The sequence below is a fragment of the Glycine soja genome, chromosome 11 (assembly GCF_004193775.1).
Source record: "Glycine soja cultivar W05 chromosome 11, ASM419377v2, whole genome shotgun sequence".
Lineage (NCBI taxonomy): Eukaryota > Viridiplantae > Streptophyta > Magnoliopsida > Fabales > Fabaceae > Glycine > Glycine soja.
In genome coordinates, this window is record NC_041012.1 from 28569313 (window position 1) to 28592449 (window position 23137).

Sequence of the window (23137 nt, forward strand, 5' to 3'; positions counted from 1 at the left end):
TTCTGCGCCCTTTATCATTCAGGAACAACAAGCTAAGTGGATAAACGTGCAGAAACATATTTTGCGCCCTTTGTCATCCCGCACACCTTTTTGCCGCCCAGGCTCGATCGTGTCCAACAAAACGCAGAGACAAATTATAGTCATTCTGCGTATCAACCAAGAGGAACAAGTTCGACAGTATTGGGATGATGTGTTGGTACTGATCATTTTCAAATTTTTGCAGGTTCCGCTGGCAGGAAGGTTCACTGGCCGAAAGGTGTTTCGCTCAAACGAAATTAGTGTCTTATCTTTACTTCCCTTTTATCTCCAATAAAAGACAAGTAAAGAGGGGCAACTGTCATACCCTAATTTCATCCGGGGGCCTTTGCTTGGTGGCATGCAACTTTCATTTGACCATTTTGAGGTACTTGGCATCCATCGTTAGGCAATTCGTGATGTTCCGTGACATGTTGCAACTCAAAAGGAAGCATCGTTGCGCCAATCGTGAGGTTCCGTAACATTCCGTAAGTCGAAAAGGGGATGATTATGTAATTCACAAGGTTTCATAACATTACGGAAAGAAAACAAGTATCGTTACGAAATTCGTAAGTTTCCGTAACTTTACGGAAAAAGAATCACCAAAAAAAAGGGCAGAGGGTGTATTTAGTAAAAGTGGGGGTGCAAATAGCAACCAGGCCCACTTGGGCCCTCCAGAAGATTCCTCCAGAAGGTGGTTGCTTCTGGAGGAAGTCACCTTGCTTGCCTGGGCGAGCTGGGTGGCAAGCATCTCCCCCATTTTCCTATAAATAGGGGGAGGAGTGAAAAGGAATTTCGTTCAGCCCTCCTGGTAATTCAAGAATCACTTGAAATTAGTGAAAAAAATTGGTTCCATGAAGAAAATCCGAGCCGAGGCGCTTCTGTAAGGTTTCCGTAACGTTTCCGTGGGGATTTTTGCGAAGATTTTCAGCCGTTCTTCGACGTTCTTCGTTCGTTCTTCATCATTCTTCGGTCTTCAACGGGTAAGTTTCCAAATCGAGCTTTTCAATTCATTCTATGTACCCGTGGTGGTCCTCATTTGTTTTTACGTGCTTTTTATTTTCATTTTATTTACTTTCCGTACCCCCTTTTGACGTGCTTTAGTCATTTGCTTAAGTCATTTTCTCGCCTAAATCAAAAATAAAATAAATTTCCACCGATCGTTTGAATTGTAATATCCGTTAATTTCGTTTAAAATGAAATCCGACCGTTCGGTCATGCCGTAACCACTTTGGAAACCAAAAAGAGGTAAAATAATAATATAATAATAAAAAATAACTTTTAGTAAAATAAGCAAAAAAAAAAAATAAATCGGACGTTTCTCTTTGGGATTTTTCTTTCTTAATCGAACCGACTAATAACCAAAGTGAAACTAAGGCTAAAATAAAAAACCAAAACTTTTCTCATCACCTAAAAAATCCATTTTCAAAGGTCCAACGCCTTGAAATGGTCTTTCCCGCTTTTATTAGTTAAGTGTAGGTTTCTAAAGGTCTAAAATCAACACGTAACTTTACTACCTCTTTCAAAAATAAAGAGAACATTAATGGTCCAATGCCTTAATGTCTTCTCTCTTTTCAAAAGAATCGAAAGTTTGTTTAATGGTCCGACGCCTTAAATGACCTTTCATTCAATAAAAACATGTCTTGCAAAAAGGATAAAGACAACTTAACCAAACACTTTGTTCACAAAGAAGTACGTAGGTCTGATTTCCTTATCGCAATTAAGGAATACGTAGGAGCAAGGGAAACACCCTCGTCGACCGCAAAAAGATAAAAAATATAAAAAGGAATAAAGACGTAAAAGGAAACTTAAAAATTGAAGTCATGTTTGCACATTTAATTAAAGGTTGTCGTCTCGTGTGACGGACGCGTGGGGTGCTAATACCTTCCCCGTGTGTAAATACAACTCCCGAACCTTTCACTTAAAGTTCGTAGATCATGTCTTTTCCGGTTTTTCCGACGTTTTCTTCAAATAAACGTTGGTGGCGACTCTGCGCGTATTCCTTTCTTGGAACACGCACCCGCGAGTCACGTGTCGCCCTCCCGCCAAAGGGTAGGTTGCAACAGATAGTATTCAATGGAGTGTGTTCATACAAACACACAAGAGACATATTATTACATCAATGAAGCCACCACTTATATAAGTGTGAGGCACATCAAAAACTTACATCAAGAAGATCTACAAAATTATCATTTTGATATCCAAGAAAAAAATTATTCAAATTTTATAATAATAAAGTATTACAATCCAACAAATTGAAAAAAAAAAAAAGTAATCCAGCCCATTGAAGCAAGTTAAGCTCTAGTTGTAACCATAATTGGACAATTTAATAGTAGTAAATATAAGATATAATTTTAAAATCAAACGTTATGGTTGATGAAATTGAAACTTTTTCCGTCCTCAACTTAGCCATAAAGCTAGTGTGGTTATATTTTTTTTGTAATAAATGAAATTTTAATATTGATTGATAATATAAATTATCGCCATCAGAGTTACAGCAGTAATGACTACAATATATGAAATCTCAATAAAGATTTTGTAATAAATGAATACTTCTTACATATATACATTTCTGCTCCTTCTCACTTTTACTTCAATTCTTCTTCTTATCTATCTTTTTTATGACATCATTTTTTATTTCTCTCAATTTCATTTTTTCCATAAATATGTATTAATTTCTATCTATCTTTTTTTTTTATATCTGTGTTTTTTTATATATTAAAAATCATTGATGTTTCCTTTTAAGTCGGCAATAACAATTAACAGGTTTTTCTCGATCTCGGCCTCTTAGCATATATAAATCAGCCCCATAATTTTGTTGGTGCCATTTACTTATACAATGAATTAGAGTATGAGACGGGCCTTAACTTACCTAAATGATTAATGATATGGATCTTACCTATGTCTTAGACTTAGTTCTTAATCTTCTAGCTGAAAAATTTGTGATTAGGAAGGGGAAGATGGAATTTACACCACTATTTTTTTCTTCTCTTAAATTCTTTATAGAAATTAGTTTTTTCATATGTTTATATCTTTAATACTTTAAAAAAATTAGTTAGCAATATTTAATTGTACAAATTTTAATTAAAAAATAATTTGTTTCATAAACTACCCTTCATTGAAATTTGATATCAAGAATAGAGAGTTATTGAAAATAAAATTTCATTTAAATGAAAACTTAAATATGTTTTTGTTAACAGAGATATATCACTTTTCAGATGAAAGATATTTGATATATGGATTTTATTATATTCATCTGGCTGAACAATTCATGTTTGCTATTTTGATGTGTAAACTTGTTTTTTCCCCAGCTGCACCACTACTTGGGTGCAATTGTTAGTTTTTTTGTGCGGTAGAATTCTTCCAAAAGGTCCATGGATTTATACTAAGGACTCCAGCTTCTTTCTCACATTCTTTGTACTTGTATATTTGTTAAAAGTATACCAGCAAGGTTTTTATTCACATACCAGGCCATACAATTTTCACGTCTCAATTTTCATTGTTACCTGGTAATGCTACATATGTAACATAAATAATTGAGCTACAAGCCAATTTACGTTGTATGACACGGATGTTTGTGTAATGATTGTTTTACCCTGGTCTGGTAGCATTTATTGTTAAATTTGTCACACATTTCCTTTCCTTACTCAGGAGACTAATTTAGTTCATAAATGGTTGCTAGAGAACTGAAAAATTATATATCACAAACAATTAAATCATAAAGATGCTTAAACTTAATTAAGAGAAAAATGATTTAACAAAATACCTCCTAGAGAACTTCATAGTAATATTGCAGTCTTCAAGCCCTTTCCAACCAGTGACAACTAAATCTCCTTCATGTCATCATCTACAAAGAAATGTGAAGATAAATCAGTTGAATGTAGAAACTGATGTAACAAACAAATGTAAACAAAAAATATGAAAATAGAAGAACTCACTATGAGGAAAATGTAAGGGATTTTCAATTTACCTAACACAATAACCAGATCAACAAATTCAAGAGTCAGTAACAGTGAAAGGGTTAAACAAGAGAAACTAGGAGGGTGTTCTGCAGCATGGATCTTCGACGTGGTTGGCAGCACAAGCCCAGATCTACGATCGCGACCAAAAACAAGGGTGGATATGTGTCATCGGGTGGTTGGGCGGTGGATACATGTGACCAAGAACAAGCGTGGTTGGGCAGTGGCCTAGTGGAAGCTAGCGCCATTGAACGAAGCAAACACTGTCGATGTGGTGAAATAGATTTAGGGGTTACTGTACGCGTGCGCTATCTTCTCCCTATCTCTGAAAAACTAAATCTCCTTCATGTCATCATCTACAAAGAAATGTGAAGATAAATCAATTGAATGTAGAAACTGATGTAACAAACAAATGTAAACAAAAAATTTGAAAATAGAAGAACTCACTATGAGGAAAACGTAAGAGATTTTCAATTTACCTAACATAATAACCAGATCAACAAATTCAAGAGTCAGTAACAGTGAGAGGGTTAAACAAGAGCAACTAGGAGGCTGTTCTGCAGCACAAATCTTCGACGTGGTTGGCAGCACAAGCCCAGATCTACGATCGCGACCAAAAACAAGGGTGGATATGTGTCATCGGGTGGTTGGGCAGTGGATACATGTGACCAAAAACAAGCATGGTTGGGCGGTGGCCTGGTGGAAGCTAGCGCCGTTGAACGAAGCAAACGCTGTCAATACAGTGAAATAGATTCAGGGGTTACTGTATGTGTGTGCTATCTTCTCCCTATCTCTGAAAAACACCATCAAAAAAATGTGTGGCAAAATTGTACGTTGGATCCTTCATAAATATCTCCACCTGTTTTTTTATATATAATTATATTTATATCATTGGATCCTTTTTATTTTTATTTCTTGCCTGTGTCAAACGACTCAAATGAGTCAAAATAAGTTTCTATATTAAATTTGGTTTCAAAAAATCAAGCACGCATTTTAATTAATATAATAAACTTATGGTTAAAACTAATTTAAATATATATTTTCAATTGCATTGAATAGTTAAAAGTAATTTTGTTCATATTAAAACAAAACAACTCTAAATTTTTTGAAATGTGTTTTATTTTTAAATAATGTTACAAATATTTTTATATAAAATATAGATAATTTTCATTATTACTAAGTTTAGTTTGTACATTAGTATAATTAGTTTATTATTTTACTCTTAAATCAATTTATTAAAAGATAATTTTCAATTCATTTACTTGTATTCTTTCATTAAATTTACTTTACCTAAAATAATATCTAAATCCCATTTTATTAGAAATTTCTTCAAATTGAATCGTCCCATTATTTTAAATATTTTTTTACTCAAAATTATTAATCTAAATATATATTTTGTCCAAAAAAATAACTAATAATTTCACTTCTTTAAAATCTTTACCTCACTGATTATATAGTATCAAGTCGTTCTACTTTTATCAAGTTTCTAAATTAGGAGTTATTCAAATTATTTTCTACTTGAAGTTTGCCCCTAAATTGCTATTTGAGTTTTTTTAAAAAGATTCAATCATTTAGGTATAAAAAATTGGTAAAAGAAACGACGTAGAAAAAAGCTAAGGAAAGAATTTAATCCAAATAAGTACAAAAAAAATCAATGATTCAATTTGAACAAAAAAATATTGAGACAAATACAAATTGCTTATCTGTATAGGTTTTTGTTTTCTTTTTTTGTTGAATAAATTTTTTTTCAATTTTTCTTCTTCTAAATTTTTTTTTGGAAAATTTTTATTTATCAATTATTATTTAAATTTGATCGTAGTGTAATGTTGTTTTGTAATGTTAGTGAAATTTTATATTTTTTTCTTCTTTATATGTTAAGTATTGATTTTATTTACAAAAAATATATTAGTTATTACTAAGATTAGATTGCTAAAATTAAGATTACATTGGTGAAACAATTAATTTTTAATATTGTTATATTCTATTTGTCTAACTTGTAAAAAAATCGAAACAAAAATTTAAAAGATGTTGAATTTGTTACTTATGAAAATATTGAAATCATAATTAAAAATAATTTAAATTTTTTAGTTACAAAAAATATTTAAACCAAAATTTTTAATAATTAAAATTTGCTATAAAAATATTGAAACGTAATTTTTAATTGTACAATAATTTTGTTAGTTATAAAAATTATGAAATCAAAATTTAAAATTTAAAATATGATAATATTTTTAGTGTAATATAATGATTGAAATCAAATTTAAAAATATATTAAATTTTTCAGTTATAAGAAATATGGAAACCAAAATTTAAAATATCATAAGATTGTTAGTCTAAGGTAATGATTGAAATTAAATTTAAAAATATATTTGATTTTGTAGTTATAAAAAATATTGAAACCAAAATTTAAAATTTACAATATGATAAGATTGTTAGTTTAAGATAATGATTGAAATCGAATTTAAAAATATATTAAATTTGTTATTTATAAGAAATATGGAAACCAAAATGTAAAATATAATAAGATTTTTAATTTAAGGTAATGATCGAAATTAAATTTAAAAATATATTTGATTTTGTAGTTATAAAAAATATTGAAACTAAACTTTAAAATTTAAAATATGATAAGATTGTTAGTTTAAGATAATGATTGAAATAAAATTTCAAAATATATTAAATTTGGTAGTTATAAAAATATTGAAACCAAAATTTAAGATTTAAAATTTATTTATTAATCCATATGTTTTAATTTTTTTTTAAATATTTTTTTATAAATTTTTTATTCATTTAATTTATTTACAAAATTTGATAATTAATTGAATGATGTATTTAAGTGTTTAGTATAATGATTAAAAATTAAATAAATATGATATTTAATTGAATGATGTATCTAAATGTTTTTTACAGCAATTGATAATTAAATAAATTTGATATTTTTTTACATCTGTAAATACTTATTAAACCAATCATTTTTATTTATAATTTATATATGTAAAAAAATAATTATTATATAAAAAATAATCATCACAAAATTTATTATGTAAATTTACATATACATGAAATATAAATTAGAAACTTTAGTTTATATATGGGTCATACGGATTGCTGATCCGTATGTGCATATCATTTTGTTTTGCGTACCTCTTCTTCTCCGATGATGAAAATTGACCAAAAATCAACGTATATTCCTAACAAACGCATGTACACCACCGGAGACCAAATACACTTCCAAATCGCCCTTAATGGAAGCAAGTTACACTAAGTGGTGGAAATTTTGTGGAAAAAAATGGCACTGCAAAAATAAAAAAATAAAATACTAATGCTATTTGTAACTGAAAATATAAGGTTATTTTTGACATTTTGGAAAATTGTTGGGTGCCCAAAGCAATTCCCTTCAATCAATCATTAGCGGATATGTCACACTAAAGTGATACTGAGCCTTGATTGGGCCATCATTAGTGCATTTGAATATATTACACTAAAGTCATATATGGGTCTTACTGGGTTTCAATTACATTAAAATGATATTAGGCCTTGATTGAGTCCTATTAGGTTTCAATCAATCATTACTGCATATGTTACACTAAAGTCATATTGGAAAGTGGTGAATGCATAAGTTATACATTAAAGGTAATTGTTTTGTGCACCTAAGATTTCTCTTGTGCACCCAACAAATTATTGTAAATTCCAAAAGTACCCCTACTAATAAACATACGGATTTGCAATTCATAAGACTAAGCTTACACATTAATAATCCGTAAGAGTAAGTTTACAGATTTGTAATTCGTAAGAGACTTATAAATTCGTAATCCGTAACACGTAATTTGTATACGAATTGTCAATCCATATGTATGAATTAGAGTTTCTTTTTAAACAAATTAAAAAATAATAATTTAAAAATTAATGGTCCATGTAGGATTCAAACACTAAAGTCATATACTGGGTCTTATTGGGTTTCAATTACACTAAAGTGATATTAGGCCTTGATTGAGTCTTATTGGATTTCAATCAATCATTACTGCATATGTTACACTAATGTCATATTAGAAAGTGGTGAATGCATAAGTTATACATTGAAGGTAATTGCATCGTGCACCTAAGATTTATCTTGTGCACCCAACAAATTATTATAAATTTCAAAAGTACATCTGCTAATAAACATATGGATTCACAATCCGTAAGAGTAAGCTTACACATTAATAATCCGTAAGAGCAAGTTTACAGATTCGTAATCCGTAAGAGACTTAAAAATTCATAATTCATAACACATAATATGTATACGAATTGTCAATCCGTATGTTCGGATTGCCAATCCATATGTATGGATTACAGTTTTTTTTAAAAAAATATATATTTTACAAATTAATGTCCTATTGATGTGCCATCATTTTCTTCTATTTTCTAAACCCTTTTTGCACCATTTTAATTATTGATTGGTCTTAATTGTCAATTAATTAGGCAGTTTTATTATTTGGGCTCATTTAGCTAATTTGATGTTTTTAATCTAATTTCAGGAATTAATGAAACATTGGGCTTAATCCGGATTTTGGTTGTGGACTTGAAGAGGGCACATAAAGCAGTGCTTACCTTAGTTAATTTCTAATTAGGAAATTTCACAATTTTATTTTATGTTGTTCAGTGTTTATTTCGTTTTGGGCCAGAGTATTGTAATAGGGCCCAGTGACTTTGAGTGACTCTTTTTAAATAGCTGCCTTGGGATTCGTGCAGGGCATTCTATTCTGTTATGCTATTCATTATTCAGAGCTTTGTTTTAGGGTTTTCGTTTTTCTGTTTTGATGCTTCTGAGTTCGTAATGCAATTTTACGTTTTCTGCTTCTAATTACAATTTCGTTCTTGCTTCTTCTTCTACTCTCATTTATGTTTCTGTTCCATTTTACATTTCTGTTCGTTTACGTTTCTGTTCATTTACGTTTCCGTTCATTTACGTTTCTGCTTCATGTTTCAATTGTGTTTTCTGTTTGAATCCATGGAAGGCTAGATTTTCTAGTGTTGTTTCCTTTTGAGGACGAAGCCCAACTCTCTTTGAGGTTTCGCTTGTAATGTGGTTTCCTGGCAGTTCTCCCTTCACCAGTATCCCAAATTCGTGAATATTAATCAATGCACGCTTCGTGTTCGATTAATTGCCTCTGAGCCTAACTTGCGTTCATGCTTAATGGACGAAGGGCTAACTGGTGTATGTGGTGCCTAATCACGTATTGAAAACCCTAAGTTGATTTTCGCTTAGTAAATTGAAATAGGGTTAGATTAAGTAGTTGACTGTTAGGGACGAATTCTCCAACCCAGGATAAGAGAATGACTTCTGAATCAGAGGAAACAACCCGTTTTTAATATTAGTAGTTTCGTATTCCAGTTTACTTGTTCTGCTCTTTAATCACAAAACAAACAAACCCCCTCAATCGTTACTGTTACTGCAAGTATATTATGAACATTTGGTTTGTCACTGCTCGTTGGGAAACGACCTAGGATCACTTCCTAGTTACTGCATTTTCATGTTTATTTGATTTGGGTATGGCCTCGATCAAATTTGGCGTCGTTGCCGGGGAGCAATGTCCAAAGGTTCATAATAGCTAGCTAGTGTTGTGTGTTTAATCCTTTCGTGTTTTATGTTTAATTGCTAGTATTGTGTTAGTATGTGTGTTAATGTTGTTTAGTGTCCTGGTATTTTGTTTAATGTGTGTTCTGTTTCAGTTTTCCCATTAAGCGTTTCCCCTGTTTCAGTCTTGGGTGTTTCGCTGTGAAGATTGTGCTTGCGGCAAAAATAGAGTAGTAGTAGAAATCAATTAGAGACGGATTTTAGCGACCACCCATGCTGAATTATTTGAGATTTTTTGTTTTAGTAGCTAGGGTTGTTATTTTTGGCTGAATTTTTTTGTGGTGACTTCTTTTAATCCATATTGTGTGGGAAAAATAGCTAGAGCCTTTAGTTTGGTCAGATTTGAAAGTTCCAAAAAACTAGCAAATTTTGTGTTTGTCAAAACTTCAAACGGCCATAACTTTTGCTCCGGTTATCAGAATCGCAATTATTATATATGCATTTGGGGTGGAAAAAAATTTCCTATGCCGTGGCAGCCAGCTGCGGTCTCCATCGTCCAAAAAAAGCGATTCTGTCAAAAGTTTTTTATTTTTCAAGTTTTATTCACTTATTTTTCTTAACCTACCATTTTTAGCTTTCATAGTTAGACTTTGAATTTTTGTCTGAAATTTTTTGTGCTATCTTCTCATCATTTTATAGGGTTGCTAACAAAATTTCAAGTCATTTGGATATCATTTGAGGGTAGCTGTAGTTCAAACCTACACCTTTATTTACATGACAAGGCAACTAGTTGTGTGCATGCTGAATGTAGTGTATGACTAGAGGCAATCCATCTGACTTACAACCCTTTGATCCTGAGATAGATAGGACATTTCATAGATTAGTTAGGCATCATTTTATACCTTTTGATCATTCTGAGCATTCCATAACTGGTGAATCTGTGCATTATGTTATTGGTGATTTTGAACATCCTGATCTTGAGCATTATAATTTTAAGCATTTTGATTCTAAGCATTCTGATTTTGCACATTCTGAGAACATGGCACAACCTCCACCTCGTGAGAGGACTCTAAGGGAAATGGCTGCACCTGATTTCACCTACGAAAGCTTGTGCATCCAATACCCTGATGAGGATGTCCCATATGTTCTTAAAACTGGACTGATTCATTTGCTTCCAAAGTTTCATGGCCTTGAAGGTGAAGACCCGCACAAACATTTGAAGGAATTTCATATTGTCTGCTCCACCATGAAACCCCCAGATGTCCAAGAGGATCACATATTTCTGAAGGCTTTTCCTCATTCATTAGAGGGAGTGGCAAAGGACTGGTTGTATTACCTTGCTCCAAGGTCCATCACGAGCTGGGATGACCTTAAGAAAGTATTCTTAGAAAAAATTTTCCCTGCTTCCAGGACCACAGCCATCAGGAAAGATATCTCAGGTATTAGACAACTCAGTGGAGAGAGCCTGTATGAGTACTGGGAGCGATTTAAGAAACTATGTGCCAATTGCCCTCACCATCAGATTTTAGAACAGCTTCTTCTCCAATATTTTTATGAAGGACTCAGTAGTATGGAGAGAAGTATGATAGATGCTGCCAGTGGTGGAGCCCTTGGAGACATGACTCCTGCTGATGGTTTTTCTGGTTATATGCAAATTACTATTGCTCTTGAGGATCAGGAAAAGACCACATTCACCTGCCCCTTCGGCACTTTTGCTTATAGGAGGATGCCTTTCGGCCTGTGCAATGCCCCTGGTACCTTCCAGCGGTGCATGATTAGTATTTTCAGTGATTTTTTAGAAAATTGCATAGAGGTGTTTATGGATGATTTCACTGTATATGGATCCTCTTTTGATGGTTGTTTGAATAGTTTGGAAAAAGTTTTGAATAGATGCATTGAAACTAACCTTGTTCTAAATTTTGAAAAATGTCATTTTATGGTTGAGCAAGGTATAGTTTTAGGCCACATTATTTTCAATAAGGGTATTGAAGTAGATCCTGCAAAAATTTTTGTTATTTCACAATTGCCTTACCCCTCTTGTGTGCGAGAGGTGCGATCTTTTCTTGGTCATGCAGGATTCTACAGGCGCTTTATAAGGGATTTTAGCAAAGTAGCCCTTCCACTGTCCAACTTGTTGCAAAAGGAGGTGGAGTTTGACTTTAATGACAGATGCAAAGAGGCTTTTGATTGCCTCAAAAGAGCGTTGACTACCACCCCCATCATCAAGGCACCCGATTGGACAGCCCCTTTTGAGCTTATGTGTGATGCATCAAATTATGCATTGGGGGCTGTCCTTGCTCAGAAAATTGATAAATTATCCAGGGTGATATATTATGCTTCTAGGACTTTAGATGCTGCCCAAGAAAATTATACTACTACTGAGAAAGAGCTTCTAGCCATAGTTTTTGCTCTTGAAAAATTTCGATCTTATTTGCTTGGTACTCGCATTATTGTTTATACTGACCATGCAGCTCTAAAGTACTTGTTGAAGAAGGCTGATTCTAAGCCTAGGTTGATCCGATGGATGCTCTGGCTCCAAGAGTTTGACTTGGAGATCCGTGATAGGAGCGGAGCACAAAATCTAGTTGCTGATCATTTGAGTCGGATCGAATGTGTCTCTGATGCAGATTCACCTATTCGGGATGATTTCCCGGATGATCATTTGTATATATTGTATAGTATTTCTGACTCTATTTCTACTCCCTGGTTTGCTAACATTGTCAATTATTTAGTTGCCTCTGTTTTTCCTCCCTTAGCATCTAAGGCCCAAAAAGATAAGATTAAAAGTGATGCTAAGCATTTTATTTGGGATGACCCCTACTTGTGGAAATTGTGCAGTGATCAGGTCATTAGACGGTGCATTCCAGATCATGAGACTGACTCAGTCCTGCAGTTCTGTCATTCTTCCGCACTGGGAGGTCATCTGGGTGTTCAAAGGACAGCTCGCAAAGTGCTTGATTGTGGTTTTTATTGGCCCACCATCTTTAAAGATGCGTGGAAGATCTGCAGCACTTGTGAGCAGTGTCAGAGAGCAGGAAATACACTTACATGGCGACAACAAATGCCTCAGCAACCTATGCTATTCTGTGAGGTGTTTGATGTCTGGGGTATAGATTTCATGGGTCCTTTTCCTGTCTCTTTTGGTTATGTTTACATTCTCCTTGCAGTTGATTATGTTTCAAAATGGGTGGAAGCCAAGCCCACTAGAACTAATGGTGCTAAAGTTGTCGCAGACTTTGTCAGGTCTAATCTGTTTTGCAGGTTTGGAGTACCTAAAGCAATTGTTAGTGATCAAGGAACCCATTTTTGCAATAGGACAATGCATGCCCTGCTTAAAAAGTACGGGGTGGTACACAGGGTATCCACACCATACCACCCCCAGACTAATGGACAGGCAGAAATTTCTAACAGGGAAATCAAGAAAATTCTAGAGAAGATTGTGCAGCCAAGCAGGAAAGATTGGAGTACCAGGCTTGATGATGCTCTCTGGGCACATCGGACTGCCTACAAAGCACCCATAGGAATGTCTCCTTATCGGGTTGTCTTTGGAAAGGCATGTCATCTTCCAGTGGAAATTGAGCACAAAGCATACTGGGCAGTGAAGACTTGCAACTTCTCTATGGATCAAGCTGGCGAGGAAAGGAAGTTGCAACTGAGTGAGTTAGATGAAATCCGCCTAGAAGCCTACGAGAATGCCAAGTTCTACAAAGAAAAGACCAAGAAGTTCCATGATAGCATGATAGTTAAAAAAGACTTCGTGGTTGGGCAAAAAGTGTTATTGTATAATTCTAGGCTTGGACTCATGAGTGGTAAGTTGAGGTCTAAGTGGATTGGTCCTTTTGTTGTTACTAATGTTTTTCCTTATGGTACAGTTGAGATCAAAAGCGACTCCACAAACAAGAGCTTCAAGGTCAACGGACATCGACTTAAGCCATTCCTCACGAACCCTTCTTTAGTGGACGTAGTGGTGGAAGAGACTTCCTTACTCCACCCTACTCTTCCTCCACCATGACTTAGGGAGTTTTTCTTTTCCTATCTCCTTCTTTGCTTTTATTACACTTGTCCGATTCTCTTTGATGATTTAATTGTTTTTAATCTTTTAATTGTGCTACATTGAGGACAATGTGTTGTTTAAGTATGGGGGGGGAGTGTTCTTTGGTTTTGCTAGTTTTGTTGGTTTTGTTAATTTGTTAGTTGTGTTAATTTGTTAATGTTGTTAGTTTCGTCGGATTTTCAGTTTAATATTTTGGGTCAATTTCGTGTGCACGTACGACTTTGCATGTTTTTCTTTGAATTATAGGATATGTTCAAGAAATGGGTAATTGTTTTGAAAATAAAAGTTCTTGACATTTTGTGACTTGAAATCCTTGATTCTTCTCTACATGTCATGGTAGTTTTGAAAGCTCAATTTGAAAGTGATGATTTTACCTTTGTGAGAATTTGAGCCATCCATCATTATAATCATTTGGTGTGTTTTGCCCCATTGATTGCTTGCACAATAGCCTTGGCTTGATTCTTGTTGATGCGTCCTAATTCACATGCATATTTGGAAATGATTAAGGCAATTTTGTTCTTATAAGCTTCTAGCCAAATGGACTTACCTTGAATTAATTCCTTTGATAGCCCTTTTGAGCCTTGTTTCCCTTTCCTTGTTTTGAAGCTCACTACAAGCCTTAAGTGAAAAACCATGATATTACCATATCCTTAAGGAATTTTGGAGCTTTGGAATTGTTTTGGGAATAAGTGTGGGGGGTTTTTGTTTCATTGGACAACTTGTTTTGTTGGCTATGCTTCATAATGTATTTTGGGCCATACTTGATGTACATTGTATATTGGTTAAATGTTGGACATGCTGAATGAAATGTTGTTTCTCAAAGGCTAAAGAGTAAAAAAAAAAATTCGAAAAAAAAAATTCGTAAAAAGAAAAAGAAAAGCAATAAAGTTGAGTGAATAAGATCTTAAATGGCACAAGAATGATGAAACTCTTGGTTCTACTCTTCATGTTTAATTTTTATCTTTACTTCTTTTTATTTTCTTATTTTTTTCTTAATATGCACTTATTCCCCTTTGCTCCTCTATTCCTTTGGGATTTAGCCACTTATTCCATATTTCTCCGTACCTTGTCCTTGGCCCCATTACAACCTTAAAAGACCTTTTGATCCTCATGTGCTTGTGTTTATGGGTTGATTGTCAATTTTAGAATCTTGCCAAGTTTTTGTGGTGTTTGCTTTCATGGGTGCTTTGAGGGTAAATAGTAGCCTAGACACTTGAGAGATAGAGTGTATATCTTGTGAGGCTTTATCACTTTTCATTCTTGAGCTGATTAACTATTTTGCCATGATTGGGTTGCTTGGATGATTTTCATGAATGTCTTGACTTTTTGGATCTCCTTATGTTAGATGTTACCCATTCCTTTCATTCCTTGATGTTCATTGAGAAATATGTGAATGTTTTTGTTTGTCTCCCTTTGATATCCTTGGATTTTATTCTTTGTTTCATTTTGCCCAGGAGTGCAAAAGGCTAAGTATGGGGGGTTTTGATGTGCCATCATTTTCTTCTATTTTCTAAACCCTTTTTGCACCATTTTAATTATTGATTGGTCTTAATTGTCAATTAATTAGGCAGTTTTATTATTTGGGCTCATTTAGCTAATTTGATGTTTTTAATCTAATTTCAGGAATTAATGAAACATTGGGCTTAATCCGGATTTTGGTTGTGGACTTGAAGAGGGCAAATAAAGCAGCGCTTACCTTAGTTAATTTCTAATTAGGAAATTTCGCAATTTTATTTTATGTTGTTCAGTATTTATTTCGTTTTGGGCCAGAGTATTGTAATAGGGCCCAGTGACTTTGAGTGACTCTTTTTAAATAGCTTCCTTGGGATTCGTGTAGGGCATTCTATTCTGTTATGCTATTCATTATTCAGAGCTTTGTTTTAGGGTTTTCGTTTTTCTGTTTTGATGCTTCTGAGTTCGTAATGCAATTTTACGTTTTCTGCTTCTAATTACAATTTCGTTCTTGCTTCTTCTTCTACTCTCATTTACGTTTCTGTTCCATTTTACATTTTTGTTCGTTTATGTTTCTGTTCATTTACGTTTCCATTCATTTACGTTTCTGCTTCATGTTTCAATTGCGTTTTCTGTTTGAATCCATGGAAGGCTAGATTTTCTGGTGTTGTTTCCTTTTGAGGACGAAGCCCAACTCTCTTTGAGGTTTTGCTTGTAATGTGGTTTCCTGGCAGTTCTCCCTTCACCAGTATCCCAAATTCGTGAATATTAATCAGTGCACGCTTCGTGTTCGATTAATTGCCTCTGAGCCTAACTTGCGTTCATGCTTAATGGACGAAGGGCTAACTGGTGTATGTGGTGCCTAATCACGTATTGAAAACCCTAAGTTGATTTTCGCTTAGTAAATTGAAATAGGGTTGGATTAAGTGGTTGACTGTTAGGGACGAATTCTCCAACCCAGGATAAGAGAATGACTTCTGAATCAGAGGAAACAACCCGTTTTTAATATTAGTAGTTTCGTATTCTAGTTTACTTGTTCTGCTCTTTAATCACAAAACAAACAAACCCCCCCCCCAATCGTTACTGTTACTGCAAGTATATTATGAACATTTGGTTTGTCACTGCTCGTTGGGAAACGACCTAGGATCACTTCCTAGTTACTGCATTTTCATGTTTATTTGATTTGGGTACAGCCTCGATCACCTATGTAGGATTCGAACACTAAAGTCATATACCGAGTCTTATTGGGTTTCAATTACACAAAAGTGATATTAGGCCTTGATTGTGTCTTATTGGATTTCAATCAATCATTACTGTATACGTTACACTAATGTCATATTGGAAAGTGGTGAATGCATAAATTATACATTGAAGGTAATTACTTCGTCCTCCTAACATTTCTCTTGTGCACCCAACAAATTATTGTAAATTCCAAAAGTACCCCTGCTAATAAACATACAGATTTACAATCCATAAGAGTAAGCTTACACATAATAATCCGTAAGAGTAAGTTTATTGATTTATAGTCCGTAAGAGACTTACAAATTCGTAATCCGTAATAATCTGTATACGAATTATCAATCCATATGTTCGGATTGTCAATCCATATGTATGAATTACAGTTTCTTTCAAAAAAATATTTTACAAAATTCACTATTTTAGTCCTGAGAGCTAATTTTAACTGTTGACTAACCGTTCACTATTAAATTTTAAACATTGACTACACTAAAAGGTTGACCAATATTTTTTTAAAGAATAAGAAGTTTAAAAAATACTTGGAAGGACTAGAACCATGGTTCTTGGAGTGAATGACACATAAATTAGAATATGTCTACTTGGTGAAAAATATAATATTAATATATAAGACTATAAAAATTAATAAATTAAAAAGAATAAACTTTGACTTTTGAACTATTTTCGCATAAAACATATACTAATACTATATTTTGTACCAAACATTGAAATGAGTAGTTGAGTGTAGTGTAAATGAGTGTGTTTCGTCCTTCAAGGATTATGGTTCTAGTCCTTTTTCAAACTTTTTTAAAGTTCTTATTTTTTTTTAACAAAATGTTGGTAAAATTTCTAGCTTTTTTAAAATTCTTAATTTCAAAAAATTTGATTATGACATTTTTTCATAATATAAAGGGTATATATTTATTATAATTTTTAAATAATTTTATAAAATAAAAAATTATTTTGTAAAAAACACAAATTAAAAGACTAATGATAACCATGATTTATTTACCTTAATCAAATAATATAAATATTGGATTTTTAATTTTATTATAAATCACCAATGTATAATTAAAAATATTATATAATTATTGCGATTTACAAAATAATGAAAATATTAGTTTGTTAATTTAAAAATATTACTAATATATTAATTTCAATAATTTTCAAGTATAAAAGTATTTAAGAATATGACCTATTGATTATGATTTATAATAAATTAAAAATTTAGCTTCTTAACTTTTCTAGAAAAATCATCTCGATCACAAATTCGGTCGTTAGCCTCAAAGTAATTTTGTCCAATAGCGACCCATCCAATTCAGTCGATCGCTAATTCTGTCGCTAAAGTACTTTGAATTTATGCATGCATCGCGACTGAATGTTTTAGTGACACTTCACTTCAGTCGCGAACACGGTCGCTGATGCATTCAGCTATCAACTATAAATTCGGTCGCAAACGCTGTTGCAATTAGTGACAAAATGGTCCCAGTAACTATTTCAGTCGCTAAACTGCATTTTTCTAATAGTGAAGTAGGTGTAGATTTCTTTGATACATATTCTTCTGTCTCTAAAGCTACTACTATTAGAGTTTTAATTGCATTTGCTTGTGTTTTTAATGAGAAAATTCATCAAATGGATGTAAAAACTGTTTTTTTTAAATGATGATTTAAAAGAAGAAATTTATATGAGCCAACTTGAAGGCTTTGTAGAATCAGGTAAAGAAAAGAAAGTTTGCAAAATTATTAAATCTTTATATGGTTTGAAACAAGATCCAAAGGAATGACATGAAAAGTTTGATCAAGCTGTTCTTTCATATGATTTTCAACTCAATAATAGTGATAAATATGTGTATGTGAAACAATTTGATGATAATGGATGTGTCATTTTATGTCTGTATGTGGATGACATATTGATATTTGGTAGTAATATGCATTTCATAAATGATGAGAAGTCTTTCTTGTTTAGTAATTTTGATATGAAGGACCTTGGTCCAGTAGATGTTATTTTGGGTATTAAGCTTATAAAGAAAGATGATGGCATGATTTTAATCTAGTCACATATAATGTTGAAAAGCTATTGAAGAAGTTTAATTATTTTGATGTGAAACTTGTTTCTACGCCTTATGACTCATCCATTAAGTTAAAGAAAAATTTGAGTAAATGAATTTCTTCTCATCAATATGATCCAATTATTGGTTCTTTGTTGCATTTGACAAATTTCTAGGCTTGGCATTGCATATGTAATTGGTAGATTAGGAAGGTATACTAATAATCATGATCATTCTCATTGGACTGCATTAGCAAGGGTTTTTAAATACTTAAAAGGAACTATTAATTATAACATTCATTATACATGTCTTCCTATTGTAATTAAGGGGTTTAGTGATGCAAAATTGGATTTCTGATTATGATGAAACAAAATCGACAAATGGTTACATCTGTATTTTAGTTAGTGGTGCAGTATCATGGAAATCTGCTAAACAAACTATTATTTCACGTTCTACCATGGAAGCATAAATTATTACTTTAGATACTTCTACTAGCTAGTGAGACCGAGTTTCTTAAAAAATTGCTATGTGATTTGCCATTATTGAATAAGTCTATACCTCTAATTTCAATGCATTGTGAGAGTCAAGTTGTTATATCTAAATTTACTAGCAAAAATTTTAAAGAAAAAATAAGACACTTAAGACTGAGACATAAGTTTATCATAAATTTGATTTTTCATGGTGTTATTTCTCTTGATTTTATCAGATCAAAAAATAATATTGTGAATCTGTTTAACATGCCACTAAATATGATGTGTGTCCTCTTGAATTTAACTAGTGGTCTAACTTATTGAATTGCAAAGGTAAAAAATATTGTTTTTTATTTGTTTCTATAATTTAATTATTATTGTATTTTAATTTCAGCTTCTTAAGTTTCTGATTGCATGAAAAGAACCTTACGTTATTTTGTTTATTTGATGCTATCAAAAAATAATTAGTATGTGCATGTCGGTTAGTTCACGAAGAGATAAAAACAAACAATTTATTTTCAGAGAATGTGTATTGAGCCTGTACAGAAAAACATCTAAACATGCTAATACACCTCAAACACTGTTACATATAATAAACCAATTATGTGTACTTGCTTCTATTGTTCTTGTCTTTAGAAAATGGACTCGGTGTGGTACAATTGTATTATTTTAGTGTCATGCTTGGTCCAACATGTAAGTTATTGGGTCTGACGTTGGTCCAGAATATTTACTTTTGTTTATCATACTCCCTTGTGGGCTAAGGCTCTTTCAATTAACATTTACTTCTGTTTATAATACTAGTAAATAATTGACATTTAATGTCTAATAATATTACTACTAAAAAAAGGGTTTTTTACGAAGGTTAATAAGTATATTTAACGACGATTATCAACCATCGTTATTTAAAATATCATTAAAATGAAATTACTTTTTACGACGGTTATTATAATAACCGTCTTTGAATGTATGAACCTTTCAAAGATGGTTATTAACTAATAACCGTCTTTATATGTTGTGTCAGCATTTACATTCAAAGACGGTTACTATGTGAAAACCAAAAATCTTTCAAAGATAATTATTTCGTAATAACCGTCTTTGAATGTCAAAGTGAACACCTTTCAAAGATAGTTATTTCGTAATAGCTGTCTTAGAAAGGACATCGAAAGTGACAAATTATCAGAAATTAAAATTGATATTCAGGTACTAAAATTGATATCCAACTTAGTACGTACTAAAATTATCAGACATTAAAATACAATTATGAGTTTGATGACAAGTCATAATTTAAAAACTTCATGCATGAAACAATACAAGAAAGAGCATACACATATTTAAGATGCTACTTCCGTAAATGCCAATAGCCTACAAGTTTTTTTTTTTGTTTCCCCTACGGATTTCTCATGCTAATTGGTATTTCAGTCACTATGACAAGAAATTTCCTTAATATTAATAATCAGTAAAGAGTATACACTATTCATTTCAATAAAAGAACAACATAACATTGATTGGTAAAAAAGTATAGAAAGAACATACATATCAATACCAATTAAAACAAGAGTTTGATAGATATGAACAGTTAGTGTAAAAAAATTTACTTTGTTAATCAAAAACCATCCTTTTGTATGAATTTTAAGGTAGTTATTTTAAAAATCAAACAAACTTATATTGTACATAGCTGGCGGTTTGAAATTAAGTGACACTGTGACAGAGAACCCCCCATGAGTGTTGGTATCTGAGGTGGCAATAAGACATTTGTAAAACATGTGAGGGGTTGACTTTGTAGGTGTTGTTTCATTTCCCTTTTCATATGTTCCCAATTCCTCAAGCTCTTTTCCCTCTAAATACTACAAACAATGCTCAAAGTAATAAGAAATTGTCATCCTTCTAAAGGAAAAACCAAAATTAACCAAAGATGCACCAAAATTAAAGTACAAGAATAATCTTGAAAGTTTTGGGATAGTTGAATATAGGGGTACTATCCCACTAACCCGATCAGAGGTTAATTTTAATATAATAGGTTTGAGTTTTAAAAATTAAATATGTTGTATTTTATAATCTAATTTTAGTTATGTTTTAGGTTATTACAATTTCAGACAGTGCTTTATATTCTTAAATATATAGCCGTGAGAGTTTTAAATAATTATGTATTAATGATGAATTTTAATTTGATAAATAATATTTTTATCAGATATATGATATTATATTTAAAATGATATTATATATAATAAAATATATTTTAATTTAAGTTTTATGTTATATATTTTTACACCAAGAAAATTGTATCAAGTCACTCTATTATTTCAACTTAGGCAGTAAACTTGATACTAATCCAACTTAGGTAGTAAACTTGATACTAATCCAAAAAAAATTTTGGCTTTAAGAATGTATTTGGTTTAGAAGATAAAAATTAAAAATATATTTTTAAATTAAAATAAAATATAAAATATAAAAAGTATGAGATTCACATCTGACTTCACATTATTTATTCTCTATTTTTTTCTCTCTCAGTTCCCACTATCAAACACACTTTATGGCAAGTTTATTATGAGAGCTGTCTATATCTTGTGGCATTTTTCTCTATAACCGATCATGGTTTAGTGGTTTACCGTATATCCATTTAGTTCTAGTTGCCAATAATTGCTCACAGTAATTGGTTTTCATTACATCATTCAATTATCAACTTGTAAGTGATTAATAATGTAATTAAAAAATAATTAACTAGCTAGTGTTTACTTCTTATGTGAGTGTTCAAACTCACTAGTGGCCTGTTATTTTTTTTTAAAACCTCACCTTTTAATTATTTATGAATTTTTTTATTTTATGTTAGATTTCTTTTGTCAAACTTCATGCTTTAATTACCTTGTATATCTTTTTCATATAAAATCTCGTCTAATTATATTTTTCAATTAAGTTTTATTTTAAATTCATTCTTATTCCTCGATTTAAGCAATTTTTATTTGTATATTAATTAATTATATTTTCATATAGTTTTAAATAATTTTGTTTCATATTTTATAAAAATTATTCATATTCAAGTTATATATATATATTATGCGTACGAATTCATCTTCTACTGAGGCCGCGAGTATCCAGATTCATCTTTTACTGATTTTGAGTATAGTCCCAGTACTCAAATCTTAATAATATATTTTTAAAACATAATATTCATATTTCATCTCTTTAAAGTTAGAAGTAATATTTAAAATTAATAGATAGAACAGTTTTGTATGTGTGTGTGTTTGTTTCATGAGATTAGTGTGCCATTTATCTAACATTTTAATCTCTTTGATGTTTCTGAATCATAATTAATTGTCTCAACTGCATGGATGTACTTAAAAAACATATTTGCTTATAATTATAAATATCAAACAATCATTAAAGAATATATAAATCGAGGAATTAAAACAATTTTATGAAAGGCCTTTTAATTAACATAATTGGCTAAATTAAAAAATTTCTCCTCACATTTATAAAGTTAAAACTTTATAATTATCATAGTTAATTTTAATTCATTCATCATAGTTTTAATAGTAATAATAATAATTATCAAATTAGAAAGGCAAAATAAAAGCAACACTTAATAATTAAGCTTAATTGTGATTTTTACCTCAAGGATTGACTTACAATTTCCCTGACTGAGCGCCTTGAAATGGCCATTGCTTCACCAGACTTTCCTTCCTTCTTCTTTTCCATCTCCCAAACTTAGTAAATTACACAACCAACATCTCAAGAATTCAGTATAGCAAAAGGAGAGAAATAAACAAGTAAAGTATGCAATTCGGAAGGTTAAAAGAACAACACCTTCTGCAACATTTCAAGTCCATCAACTTGTTTTCATATCATTCTGCAAATTGCCTAATAGACCCTGCTAATTAGCATAAACTGATATTCAGAAGTTCACAAAACTTAAACAAATCAACAGCCTGTCAACCACATACAAAGAAGATGCCAGGTGTGAGAAGCTGCTACAATCAATTAGTTTAATATATTATTAAATCATTTCAATTTTCACAAATGACTAGCAATTATGGCATCATTGATCTATCAGGGGCACTGTTTTTTAACTCCAAAATAGACTAATCTAATTATAAATATAATTCCCACTCCAGTAGTCCTTGGCCCATTATTCTACCAAACCTTAAAAAAATTTAAATAACAAAAGCAAAGTTGTTAGTTGGTCTTCTGAAAATTCCTTGGCCCATTATGCTAGGTAGTTTGTCTTCATCACGTAGGATACCATTAGCAGTTAAGCCATACAAGAAATTGACAATAACATGAGAATAGACATCACAAAGTCATGAAACAAATTCATGTTCAGTGCAATATCCATTAGCAGCAAACAAACTAAGAGGT

General features: G+C 31.8%; 1 non-coding gene across 1 annotated transcript; it reads right to left on the reverse strand.

Annotated features, from left to right (window-relative positions):
* Positions 1-10945: 10945 nt before the first annotated feature.
* On the reverse strand, positions 10946-11052 carry LOC114377755. Its single transcript, XR_003659191.1, has one exon. It is a non-coding gene; the product is annotated as a small nucleolar RNA R71 (small nucleolar RNA).
* Between the last annotated feature and the right edge of the window lie 12085 nt (positions 11053-23137).